Raw genomic sequence first — 10,813 nt, 5'->3', positions numbered from 1 at the left:
TCCCTCCTCAATGGCACATGATCATAACACAATCCCTTCAATTTCGTTTCTCCATTTCGGTCAGGATTTTGAGCATGCATGCACATGTGCCAGAATGTTTTTCAGGCCACTGAGACCAGAATTCAAACCAGTTCATCTGCCATGTGGGATTCAGCTCTTTTAACCACCTGGCCTTGGGGTCAGCACTCAAATTCTTTATCACTTCACTACGCTTCCCTAAAAGTATTGCCCTGACATAATAAATGCTCAACATCTGTCTTGCTCACTAGACCAGAGAGTACTTGATGATGTCCACCTTCAAATACCTCAGTAGGTTTCAATAAATATTTGAGAATTGAAAGCTCCAGAGACTCCCTACTATGAGCAAACATTTCACATGCATTATTTCATTTAATCCAGCAACTCTAGGAAATCCCTATCATGATTATCCCAACTTTACAGAGGAATGAAAAAAGGTGGTAGCTAGTAAGTTGGAGAGACATATTAGAATCCACATCTGTCTGACTCTAAAGCATACACTTAACCTCTGCCAGAACAGCTACTGTCTCTGAGACCTACCAACCTCTTCCCCTCCTGAAAGCCCACCTTACAAGACCTGGAGCACCCAGAAGCCACTCTCAAACAAACAGCTCCTATGGCAGATTTGTTACAGTTCCTACTATTCCAGATAAAGACTTGGGAAGTCTTAGTATTAATATTATTATGTTGAAGAAGTGTCTTTCCACTTTCCACCCAGAGCTGCATTAGCACACCGTGCAGTTAAATTGCAATGCATCATAAAACACTAAATATCACCTCAGACATCATCACAGGGATTTCCAAGAGAAGTTAAGTCCAGAATAAGTGAAGAGGGTACAAGTTTGCTACTCAGTCAGTCTTAATACCTAATGTTTTGAAATTAGGGAAGAAGCAATAGTTTCAAAAATAGACAAATCGGACTACATTAGGCTGAGAAGGGAAAGAATTCCTTTAGGATAAAGCCAACCAGAATATATTTACTGCAAATCAAATAGACTAGTTTCTCCAACTAACATAATTGATCTTGAAACACCACAGGTGGCCTCTATCAAGAACAGCACTGACCCCGTCACATGGCAACGCCACGGTCTCACACTGCCCTCTGCAGGCTGCCTGCTGTCTTCACACTGCTGCCCCAACCAGCCCCAGACATCACAGCGTGGGACATCCTGCATATGCTTCCAGCCCTTCAGGTAGAATCACTATCTACCTTTAGTCTGGAGACAAAAAATAAAATGCCACTTAGCTTGCTGCCCGTACAAGTACGTTTATAGCCATGATTCATCCTTCTAGACTTGTGAGTTTGCAAAGCACACTTTTAGGGGCTCATGTATAATATTCTTTTTCAGTAAGAGGGCTAAATAGGAAGACCACACTTTCTACCCAAATTGGCCTGGTTTGCACACCTCAATCTTTTCTCCTGCCAAGCTCTATGCTAAAGTATAGCTACACAGTCCATGAAAAGAAGACAATTGTCATCTAGATCAAAAATATATTGGGGGAACCAGCAGTTAGCATAATGGCTATGTCGCTGGACTCCCACGTAGTCGACCGCGGTTCGTGTCCCGGACCCGGTGACTTAAAACTCACGCCGGGCGCATGTGCGTGCGTGCCCAAGATCCCGAGAGGAGAATGGAGGAGAAGGGATTGCGGCGTGATCATCCCCCCTGGGGGGGTGATTTCTCGCTTTCTGTCTCTATGTCTCTCTCTGTCTGTCTGGCGAGCGCACACTCCCTACAGTGAAAATCTCTCCAAAAAAAAAAAAAGAAAAAAAATATATTGGATAAAATGCAAGATGATCCAAAGGAAGGAAAAACAGAGCTCTGCAGACTCAACCTATTATCCAGCAAGAAAAATCTTTACAGTATATGTATGCCAAAAGAAAACCAAATACCTGTCCTAAAACCCAAAATAGATACAATCTTAAAGATTCCCCCCAAAAATTACATATCTCTTTTTCTAGGATATGTTTTAATAAACATATGTTTTATATTTACAAATACTAAAGAGTCTTCAAATAACACATGAACAAATGAAGATTATAAAAAAGCTATACATTGGGAACCAGCAGTTAGTGTAATGGCTATGTCGCTGGACTCCCACGTAGTCGACCACGGTTCACGTCCCGGACCCGGTGGCTTAAAACTCACGCCGGGCGCGTGTGCGTGCATGTCCAAGATCCTGAGAGGAGAATGGAGGAGAGGGGATTGCGGCGTGACCATCTCCCCGGGGGGTGATTTCTCGCTTTCTGTCTCTATGTCTCTCTCTGTCTGTCTGGCGAGCGCACGCGCCCTGTAGTGAAAAAACCTCTCCAAAAAAAAAGCTATACATGGATTTCAAATTCTTTTGTACCACATAAACTCATCCTTTAATTCTACTTTTCTGCAAGCATTTTGAAGCCTCCTCTTATATAAATGCACACATATATATGTTGTATATGTGTATATGTTCTCCTAGAAAAACTCCTAAGTTGGTTGGAAAGAACTCTCATAGTGTCTCAACACCCTGGGCTCTGAGCAAGACAACATAAATGCCCTTGGCAAACTTACCACCAGCCTGCCAGATATTCTTAGAAATCTGCACCACCCCCACCTCCATCACACACGCAAACACCTTGTACACACACATGCTCTACAAGGATGTTTCTGTGAGAGTGCTTTTCTGGGAAACCAGTTTGAGATCACAGACAACCAATTGTATGCCTCTGTGCATCACGTTCTCAAGCCCTTTCTTTACTGGGCTTGCTATGTCGCTGGACTCCCACGTAGTCGACCACGGTTCACGTCCCGGACCCGGTGGCTTAAAACTCACGCCGGGCGCGTGTGCGTGCATGTCCAAGATCCTGAGAGGAGAATGGAGGAGAGGGGATTGCGGCGTGACCATCTCCCCGGGGGGTGATTTCTCGCTTTCTGTCTCTATGTCTCTCTCTGTCTGTCTGGCGAGCGCACGCGCCCTGTAGTGAAAAAACCTCTCCAAAAAAAAAGCTATACATGGATTTCAAATTCTTTTGTACCACATAAACTCATCCTTTAATTCTACTTTTCTGCAAGCATTTTGAAGCCTCCTCTTATATAAATGCACACATATATATGTTGTATATGTGTATATGTTCTCCTAGAAAAACTCCTAAGTTGGTTGGAAAGAACTCTCATAGTGTCTCAACACCCTGGGCTCTGAGCAAGACAACATAAATGCCCTTGGCAAACTTACCACCAGCCTGCCAGATATTCTTAGAAATCTGCACCACCCCCACCTCCATCACACACGCAAACACCTTGTACACACACATGCTCTACAAGGATGTTTCTGTGAGAGTGCTTTTCTGGGAAACCAGTTTGAGATCACAGACAACCAATTGTATGCCTCTGTGCATCACGTTCTCAAGCCCTTTCTTTACTGGGCTTTTAATCCAGAGTTCAAGCTCATACTGGGGGTTGCAAAGGTAGAAGCAAAATACATACAGATGAGTATCTGATAGAGGTGCAAGAGATCTCCATTTGAAGGTAGAAAAGAGAAAAGGCAATGGCCAAGAGTGGCACCTTAAGGAATGGGGTCATAAAGGGCAAAGGGGAATATGTGAAATACTCAGCCATTGGCACCCCAGTGCCTTCAGTCTCCTCACGTTATTCAAGGCTCTGGAGTCTCTGTCCAAAATCAGCTTCTTGTGTCTTCACATTCCCTCTGCTCCAGCCTAGCTCTCCCCAGCATAGTTACAGTTTCTCCGAACTCTTGCCTCTCCAGCATCCACTTGCCAATTCCTGCAGCTCTGCCTATCTTTTGAAGTGTAGTGAGCCCCCTCCACCCCCACTTAGAGATCATCTGGAGGACCACTCCAGCCAGATGCTTCTACCTGTGGACAGTCCTTATTCGCCTTGTGCCACATCCCGAGAGGGTGTGATGCTTGGGGAGCTCCTCACATCACTAAGCCAACTGCCTATTGCTTGAGGTTGGGCACTGTGTCCTTAAGTGTGCTGACTGCTTGGCTCCCTGGCTCGCTAGCTGGGAAGGCTGCCTTATGACCACATCAGATGAGGAGGTCCATGGAGCAGCAGCCGATCTGCTCTAAGTAGTGATCATCACATCCGGCACGTTCCAGGCATTTTCTGGGCATTCGGTACGCTTTAATTAAATGAATGAACAAACCAGTGGCAGGAAAAAAAATGGAGAGTGACTGCCTGAGGTCACATATGCTAGGAAATATGTCAATCCACTGATAAACTCCAGCTAGTCAGCAAACAGGAAAAGATACTGAGAGGCCAATTTAAAATGATTTGATAGCTTTGCCCATTGCTCCTTATTGTACAATCACAGTCATAAAAGGCTATTCCAATTGTTAGTAATTTAAACTCACACACACACACACACACACACACACATCACTCTACTGGCAGGGACAGATCTGTCTGGAGATTTTGAAAGGTTAGTCTCTCACTATGTTACCAGAATCTCCAAAGTTCCAAAGGGAGAAAGCATTTGAGACAGGGAGAAAGGATGTATTTTTCAGGATCACTTAGGTTTGCAGTAGAAGGACACCAGCCCCCAAGTCCAGAGAGGCCTAATTTACAATGTACCCCAATCAAGGAGCCTTTGCTCTTTGCTTCTCAACATGAAAGGTTTCCTCTGAGTATAAGGAAGGTATCTCACTCTAACATTCTAATGTCTCCCCTTTTCACTCCCTGATTTTAAAATAAATAAACAGAGGGAACCAGCAGTTAGCGTAATGGCTATGGCGCTGGACTCCCACGTAGTCGACCGCTGTTCGCGTCTCAGACGCAGTGGCTTAAATCTCACGCCGGCCGCGTGTGCGTGCGTTCCCAAGATCCCCAGAGGAGAATGGAGGAGAAGGGATTGCGGCGTGACCATCCCCCCTGGGGGGTGATTTCTCGCTTTCTGTCTCTATGTCTCTGTCTGGCGAGCGCACGTGCCCTATAGCGAAAACCTCTCCAATAAATAAATAAATAAATAAATAAATAAATAAATAAATAAACAGAAACAAGAAAGAAAAGAAAGGAAAAATATAAGATCGGTAATAGCCCACGGTGTTGAGCCAGGTTTTCCAGACATCCTTTGAAAACTCAGTTTTAGACATAAGATCCTAATTTGGATCCAGACTAGGTGATCCAGTCAGGAATGTACTGACCTACAGTGCTGGAAGCCACATGACTGACCATGGCTTCAGATCCCCAGGAAGGCCTGAAATGTGCTAGGTATACAAATTCATGCCCAACATGATGATGAGCTGAAGGACTGGAAGAAGGTGCTTATGAAGCGATGAGTTTCGCTCCCTCATGCACACATGTGTTCTCTCTCATGAATTAAAGCTAAATGCAACTTTAAAACATGTATTCTAATATGTTTCACGTCTTCAGCATTCACCCTCTATCTTTGAAGGGAAAAAAAATCACCAAAACATAGGTAAGAGGATATGAGGCCTTTCAGGATTTTCTTGGGGTTTGTTTTAATTTTGTCAAAGAAGACCATAAAGTCTTTTTTTTCTCCCAGCCCTATGCTCTCTGACTGAAAGTTTTACTCTCTTAACTCCATTGTTAACTACATTTATTTAGGTAGAGTTGCAGGAAGAACTATTCTATCCATCTTGTGCTTTCGGGCAATCAATGTGCCTTTGGGCAAGGTTCACCCAACGCCTTAAATTAAGGTCACTGTATAAGATCATCTAAAGTATCCAGAACTCTGAGCAGCTGTGATAAGCTACATTTTACAGTGTCAATAATTTAAAGAGGGGGAAAAAAATGTTTTACCAAAAATTCTATTGTTTCATAATCATAAATGGAATTTCACCATGTTTCAACCTGACAGTCCACATGTCAGCAGGAGAGAACAGCTCAAACTTTTGTCGGCATCCAAACTCATTATTTTATTATTAAGTGATGTGGATTTGCACATCAGCAAAGGATTTCTATTCCTGGTTCCACTTGGTGTACACTGTATTAGTAACCAAGTTGTTATATACAGAAAAGGGGGCGGGAGGTAGGGCAGGGAGGGAGAGAAGAAAGAAGAGAAAGACAGAGGGAAGGAAGATATAGGAGTTCTAGGATAGGGGTGTCTCTCCAAATTCAAAACCAAGAATTTGTAGCCTGACATGAAATGACTCCAACTAAGGATTGAAAAATCATTAGGAACCCAGGAAGCAATTCTTCCCCACCTCTCAACTGTTTTTCTCTGCAGATATGCTGATTTTTTTTCTCCCTCTCTCTCATCTCTCTTCCCTCTCCCTCCATCATTCTTTTCCTCCTTTCTTGCCTAATCCTCCATTCGCCCACCTTTCTCTCAGTTCTCATGACAACATATGGCTTAGTCTGCTTCAAATGTCCACACACATTTCTGTCAAACATGGAGTGGACAGCAGGGGAGGCAGTTCTGTGGTCAAGCACAAATAGGAGATCCGGCTATGGGAGTGGGTAGACTTCTCAAAGATAGTTTCTACATTAACATTTTCCAGCTACTGGAGGTTGAACAAGTGATATATAAAGTACAACTTAGTCTAAAACTAAGTATAATTTACACATGTCTTTACCACAGCAATTAGAAAGGCATGTATTACACAGTGAAATAGTCTACTGTTCTGTGATGTTGGAAATAAATTGTATTTGACACACTCAGCTAAGGGTCTCTAAGAGGCAACATCCCAGAATCAGCTTATAAGGAGACCAAATAGGTGCTGTTTATGTAGGGGTATTTGGGGAGTTCATAAGGGTGAAGGGATTGACCTGGACAAATTAGGAGGCCCAGAGGCATGTGAAGATATAGAAAATGTACTGTGAAAAGGAGGTGGCAGTTGCAGTCTGAAAAATTACTTCATTTCAAAATCCTTCTGTAAAACCACATGATAATAGGTGTCAAAATTCATAACCTGGAAATTTATCCTAATTAATAGTTCCCCAAAAGAAAAAGTTGAGGTATGAAGAGAGGCACTATAATAGGATTTATGATAGTGAAAGTCATAAATCTAAGTACTCAAAAACAAGGAAGCATATGCAAATTATGGTATATCCACTTGGAAGATTGTATATCCACTAAAAATGACCATTACAAAGGTCAGGTGACAACGTGGGTACCATGTACATGGCAAAACTGCTGATCCAAAAGAAGTAAGCTACAGAACTATGTCAATACTATAGTTAAACCCATATTCAAATCTGTTTCAGTGGAATAAAACTAGTAAGAAGTCCTTATCATTGAAAATACTTGGATGATGGAGTCTATTTTAGAAACATTGTGTGATCCTACTGCAATATTTACAATTTGTTTATTATTATTTACAAGCAGTAAGCACTGCTGGTTCCTCATCTTCAGCCTTCAGTCTTCACCTAGAATGTGTCTTTTGCTCAGAAATGTAACTTCCAGCAACAAGCTAAAATTCCTGCTTCCCAGGAAAACCCACTGAAACCCAGACTTCCAGGTCAGCATGCCTTTTGTATAAATCACCTGCTTTTCTGTCCATTGTGCCTGGCGACAACTTGGACGGGACAGAAACCAAAATGGATTTCTGGAAGCTCTAAACCAACCCAGAAAAAGAGCCACACACCCCCAGCAGCACATGGTTTAGTCTTACAGTTTTTATTTATTCTCTCTACACACCAGAAGAGGTTAGCTGACCAACTAGGGGGATGACCAATGCTTCTCTGCTTTAGAAAAAGCCTGTGTGTCAGTGTGGCATTCACATGGGGCGAAATGTCACATCTTTTGTTCCTATGTTCTAGGGTGAGCTCTACCAGGGGAATTTTATCAGTGTAATTAACACAAAGGCCCTCTTCTGCCTTAAAAACACAGGCCTCTGATACATGGTAAGATGAACTAGCCATTGTTTCCCCACAATACAAAAACTCCTTTTCCCAGCCTCCACCCCCAACCCATTTATGGGGTTTCATTAAGGCCCACGGGTGCCTCTAACTTATTTATTTAGGAAACCCTGTTATTGTCTTAATGTAAACAGAACTCAAGATCAGTTGACAGTTGGAATGGTCCAGCAGAAAGGTTTTCAAAGGCTCCTCCTTGGAGAGGGGTCCCTTCATTCAGCCCCCGGTTCCTGTATCATACTGCCAACACTGTTCACAAAATAAACAAATGTTTGTTTTACAACATGGCAAAGGAGCTCCCATTCAGCGCTGGCCAGATATGAAAACAAACTTTCACATATAAGGGCTTTTGATACACATGACTTACTTGGATGACAAGGGGCTCGGCTGGGGAGTGCTTAAAGCTTATTAATATTGCACAAAAGACTTTTGTTTATCATTTCGCCGGACTGCCTGGGAATCACAGGACTCAAGCCGCCACCCGGCTGGTGTCCTAGCATTTCAGCAGCCGTAACGTGTGGAGATTGCGAAAGCAATGCTGGTTTGGAGCCAAAAACAAACTCTCCACAGACTCAGGTGAAAGCACTCGGAACTGCCCGCCTCTGAGAATCAGACTTGGAATTTTCTGAGTGAAGGGACAAGAGCTCCTCCTACAGGTGAAAAAAAATAAATGCCTGGAAGCTTCCTGTTTGTAATGGGTAGGTAACTTCCGTGTGGAGAACATGGAATCTTGGCCTGTCTACTCTGGGGATATTTCCTTGGCTGTCCAAAAGTGTGGGTCTCTGGCAACTTTGAGGTACTTCCTCTTTTAAGTTGACCAACTCTACTTCCAGAATGTCTTACGAGGAAATCAATTAAGCTGGAAGGGAAGTAAATAAATATATCCTTTGTCCTCTAGACTTGCACTGGCCCTTAGGATGGCTACCAGTCACATGTGGCTATTGCCCACTGAAAATGTGGTTAGTCCAGAATGTGGTATGCTATAAAAGAATGTAAAATATCTCATTGATTTTTACATTGATCACATGTTGAAATGATATTTGGGTATATTGGGATAAGTAAAATATATTAAAGTCAATTTCTACTTTTTTAAAAATGTGCTTTAATATGGCTACCAGAAAATTCTTAATTATGGGCCAGTAGGTGGTGAGGTGATTAAGGCAACTGGATCCCACATGGCTGACTACAGGGTTCAGTCCAGATCTGGCAGCTTGGAAAACACACAGGGCATGTATGCACATATGCCCAAAATCCTGAAGGGAAAAAGAACTGCAGCACGACCATCTTCCATGGTGGAGGATTTCTCACTTTTTCTCCATCTCTCTTTATTCCTCTCTGGTGAGTGCATGTACCCTCAAAATAATAAATAAATAAGCACATGAAAGTTTAAAATTACATACACATTGTATCTGACTTCTACGGAACAATACTGCTCGAAACAGTTGCTATGTGATATAATAACTTAAGACTTGTTTTTAAAAAATTAAATTCTGAATATATTTTTTTTATTTGTGCCAGGTAAATTGATTTTTTTTTCTTAAGTATATTTATTCTATTTATATCCTTGAATCTCCTGAAAAAAAGAGAAAGTTAAAGAAAACAAAATACTATTACAGACTTCCCTTCAATTTTCTGTTTGTTCTGTTTAAAGTCTCAGGAAAACGAAAGTAAAGTCTTTAGTTTGAGGTAAGGCCATACATGCTGAGATAAAGTTTCAAAAGTAAAAACCTGTTTTTTCTCCCCAAACTCCTTCCTTTCCCAGCCATACCCTTTGTGTATTTAACTACAAGTTATTCCAAAAGAAAGAAATTCCTTCCACCAGAACAGTCTTGCAAAATTATTTTCAGGTCATTAGACAGCAGATATTTGCTTACTGCCTCTCATAACTGGCAACCTCACCCACTTAATCAGTCCCCTTGTAAGCAATATTTGGGATATGTGAGGTAAATGGGATTATGTGAGAAATATGTGGTCCTAAATATGGTCAGACCACCAAACTCACCACAGCATTTAGACAAACTACTGAAAATTCAGTAACAGCAGGCACAGTTACAATTCTAATTTCTAAATTAGATTTAAATGCTTCCAGCAGTGGCCTTTGATAAACATGCTCAGATCTAGCACAACCGCCAAACCTGCCCATCAGAGGAAGACCAACAGAGAATATTCAACTCCCCTGGATTTGCTGCCTCCACATTGTCCTATTTATTTTGGTCCCAGGAATGCACCAAGATATCACTGAAAGATTAACTATCTCTGTAAAGAGACAGCTGCTTAGGGATTAGGGAAATATTTCTGAAAAATTTCCCTAAAATTTAGTCTTCAAATTAGGTCAAAAGTGGGTACAGTACAACAAGGCCTCCAGGTGAATGGTCCTCTGATTCAGAGACATAGTGAGCCAGAGAAGTGTCCCATGTCTCCTGAGCCTTTTCCAGGACAGCATACCAATCAGTCAACGGTGGATGAGATTAGCAAAGCAAACTGCAGGTACCATCTTTGAGATGACTGATGAAACAGCTATGGGAAAGAAACTCAAACAAACATGGATTTCAGTTACAAGTTGGAACAAATATGGGCTCCTGCTGAATAGCTATGCAGAGAAAAGTTTAGAATGATACCAAGACCCTCATCATTCTCCCCACAGACAGAAATGATGGCTCTGGGAAAGAGAGGGTATAAGCCTAGCACATGAACTGTGGATCTGCTCCATGGCATTTGGAGGGCACTGGAGAAGGACAGGGTACTCACTGAAGATATTTACTGGTGTGATTTTCCATCTGACCTTATTATTCTGGCATGGCTGCCAGCACCTTATAATCCCAGCATTGTATTCACAAGCAATTGCTCTGCTCATTAGCAGAGGCCGAATCCAACTTTGCTCTTGTAGGGGCTTGTGAATCAGCGTGGACCAACAGACAGTGTTTCCAGGAGCTAGCTGAAAAGAAACAAGGACACTACTCATTGGGGGGAAGGCATCT

General features: G+C 42.3%; 1 pseudogene; it reads right to left on the bottom strand.

The window, feature by feature from the left end:
* The window catches only part of LOC114008269 (heat shock factor-binding protein 1 pseudogene), a 14,594-nt pseudogene extending 3,844 nt beyond the window's left edge, over positions 1 to 10,750 (bottom strand).
* Between the last annotated feature and the right edge of the window lie 63 nt (positions 10,751 to 10,813).

Source organism: Tupaia chinensis, unplaced genomic scaffold (assembly GCF_000334495.1).
Source record: "Tupaia chinensis unplaced genomic scaffold, TupChi_1.0 Scaffold000316_1, whole genome shotgun sequence".
NCBI classification, from domain to species: Eukaryota; Metazoa; Chordata; class Mammalia; order Scandentia; family Tupaiidae; genus Tupaia; species Tupaia belangeri.
This window is presented reverse-complemented; position numbering and strand designations above follow the sequence as displayed.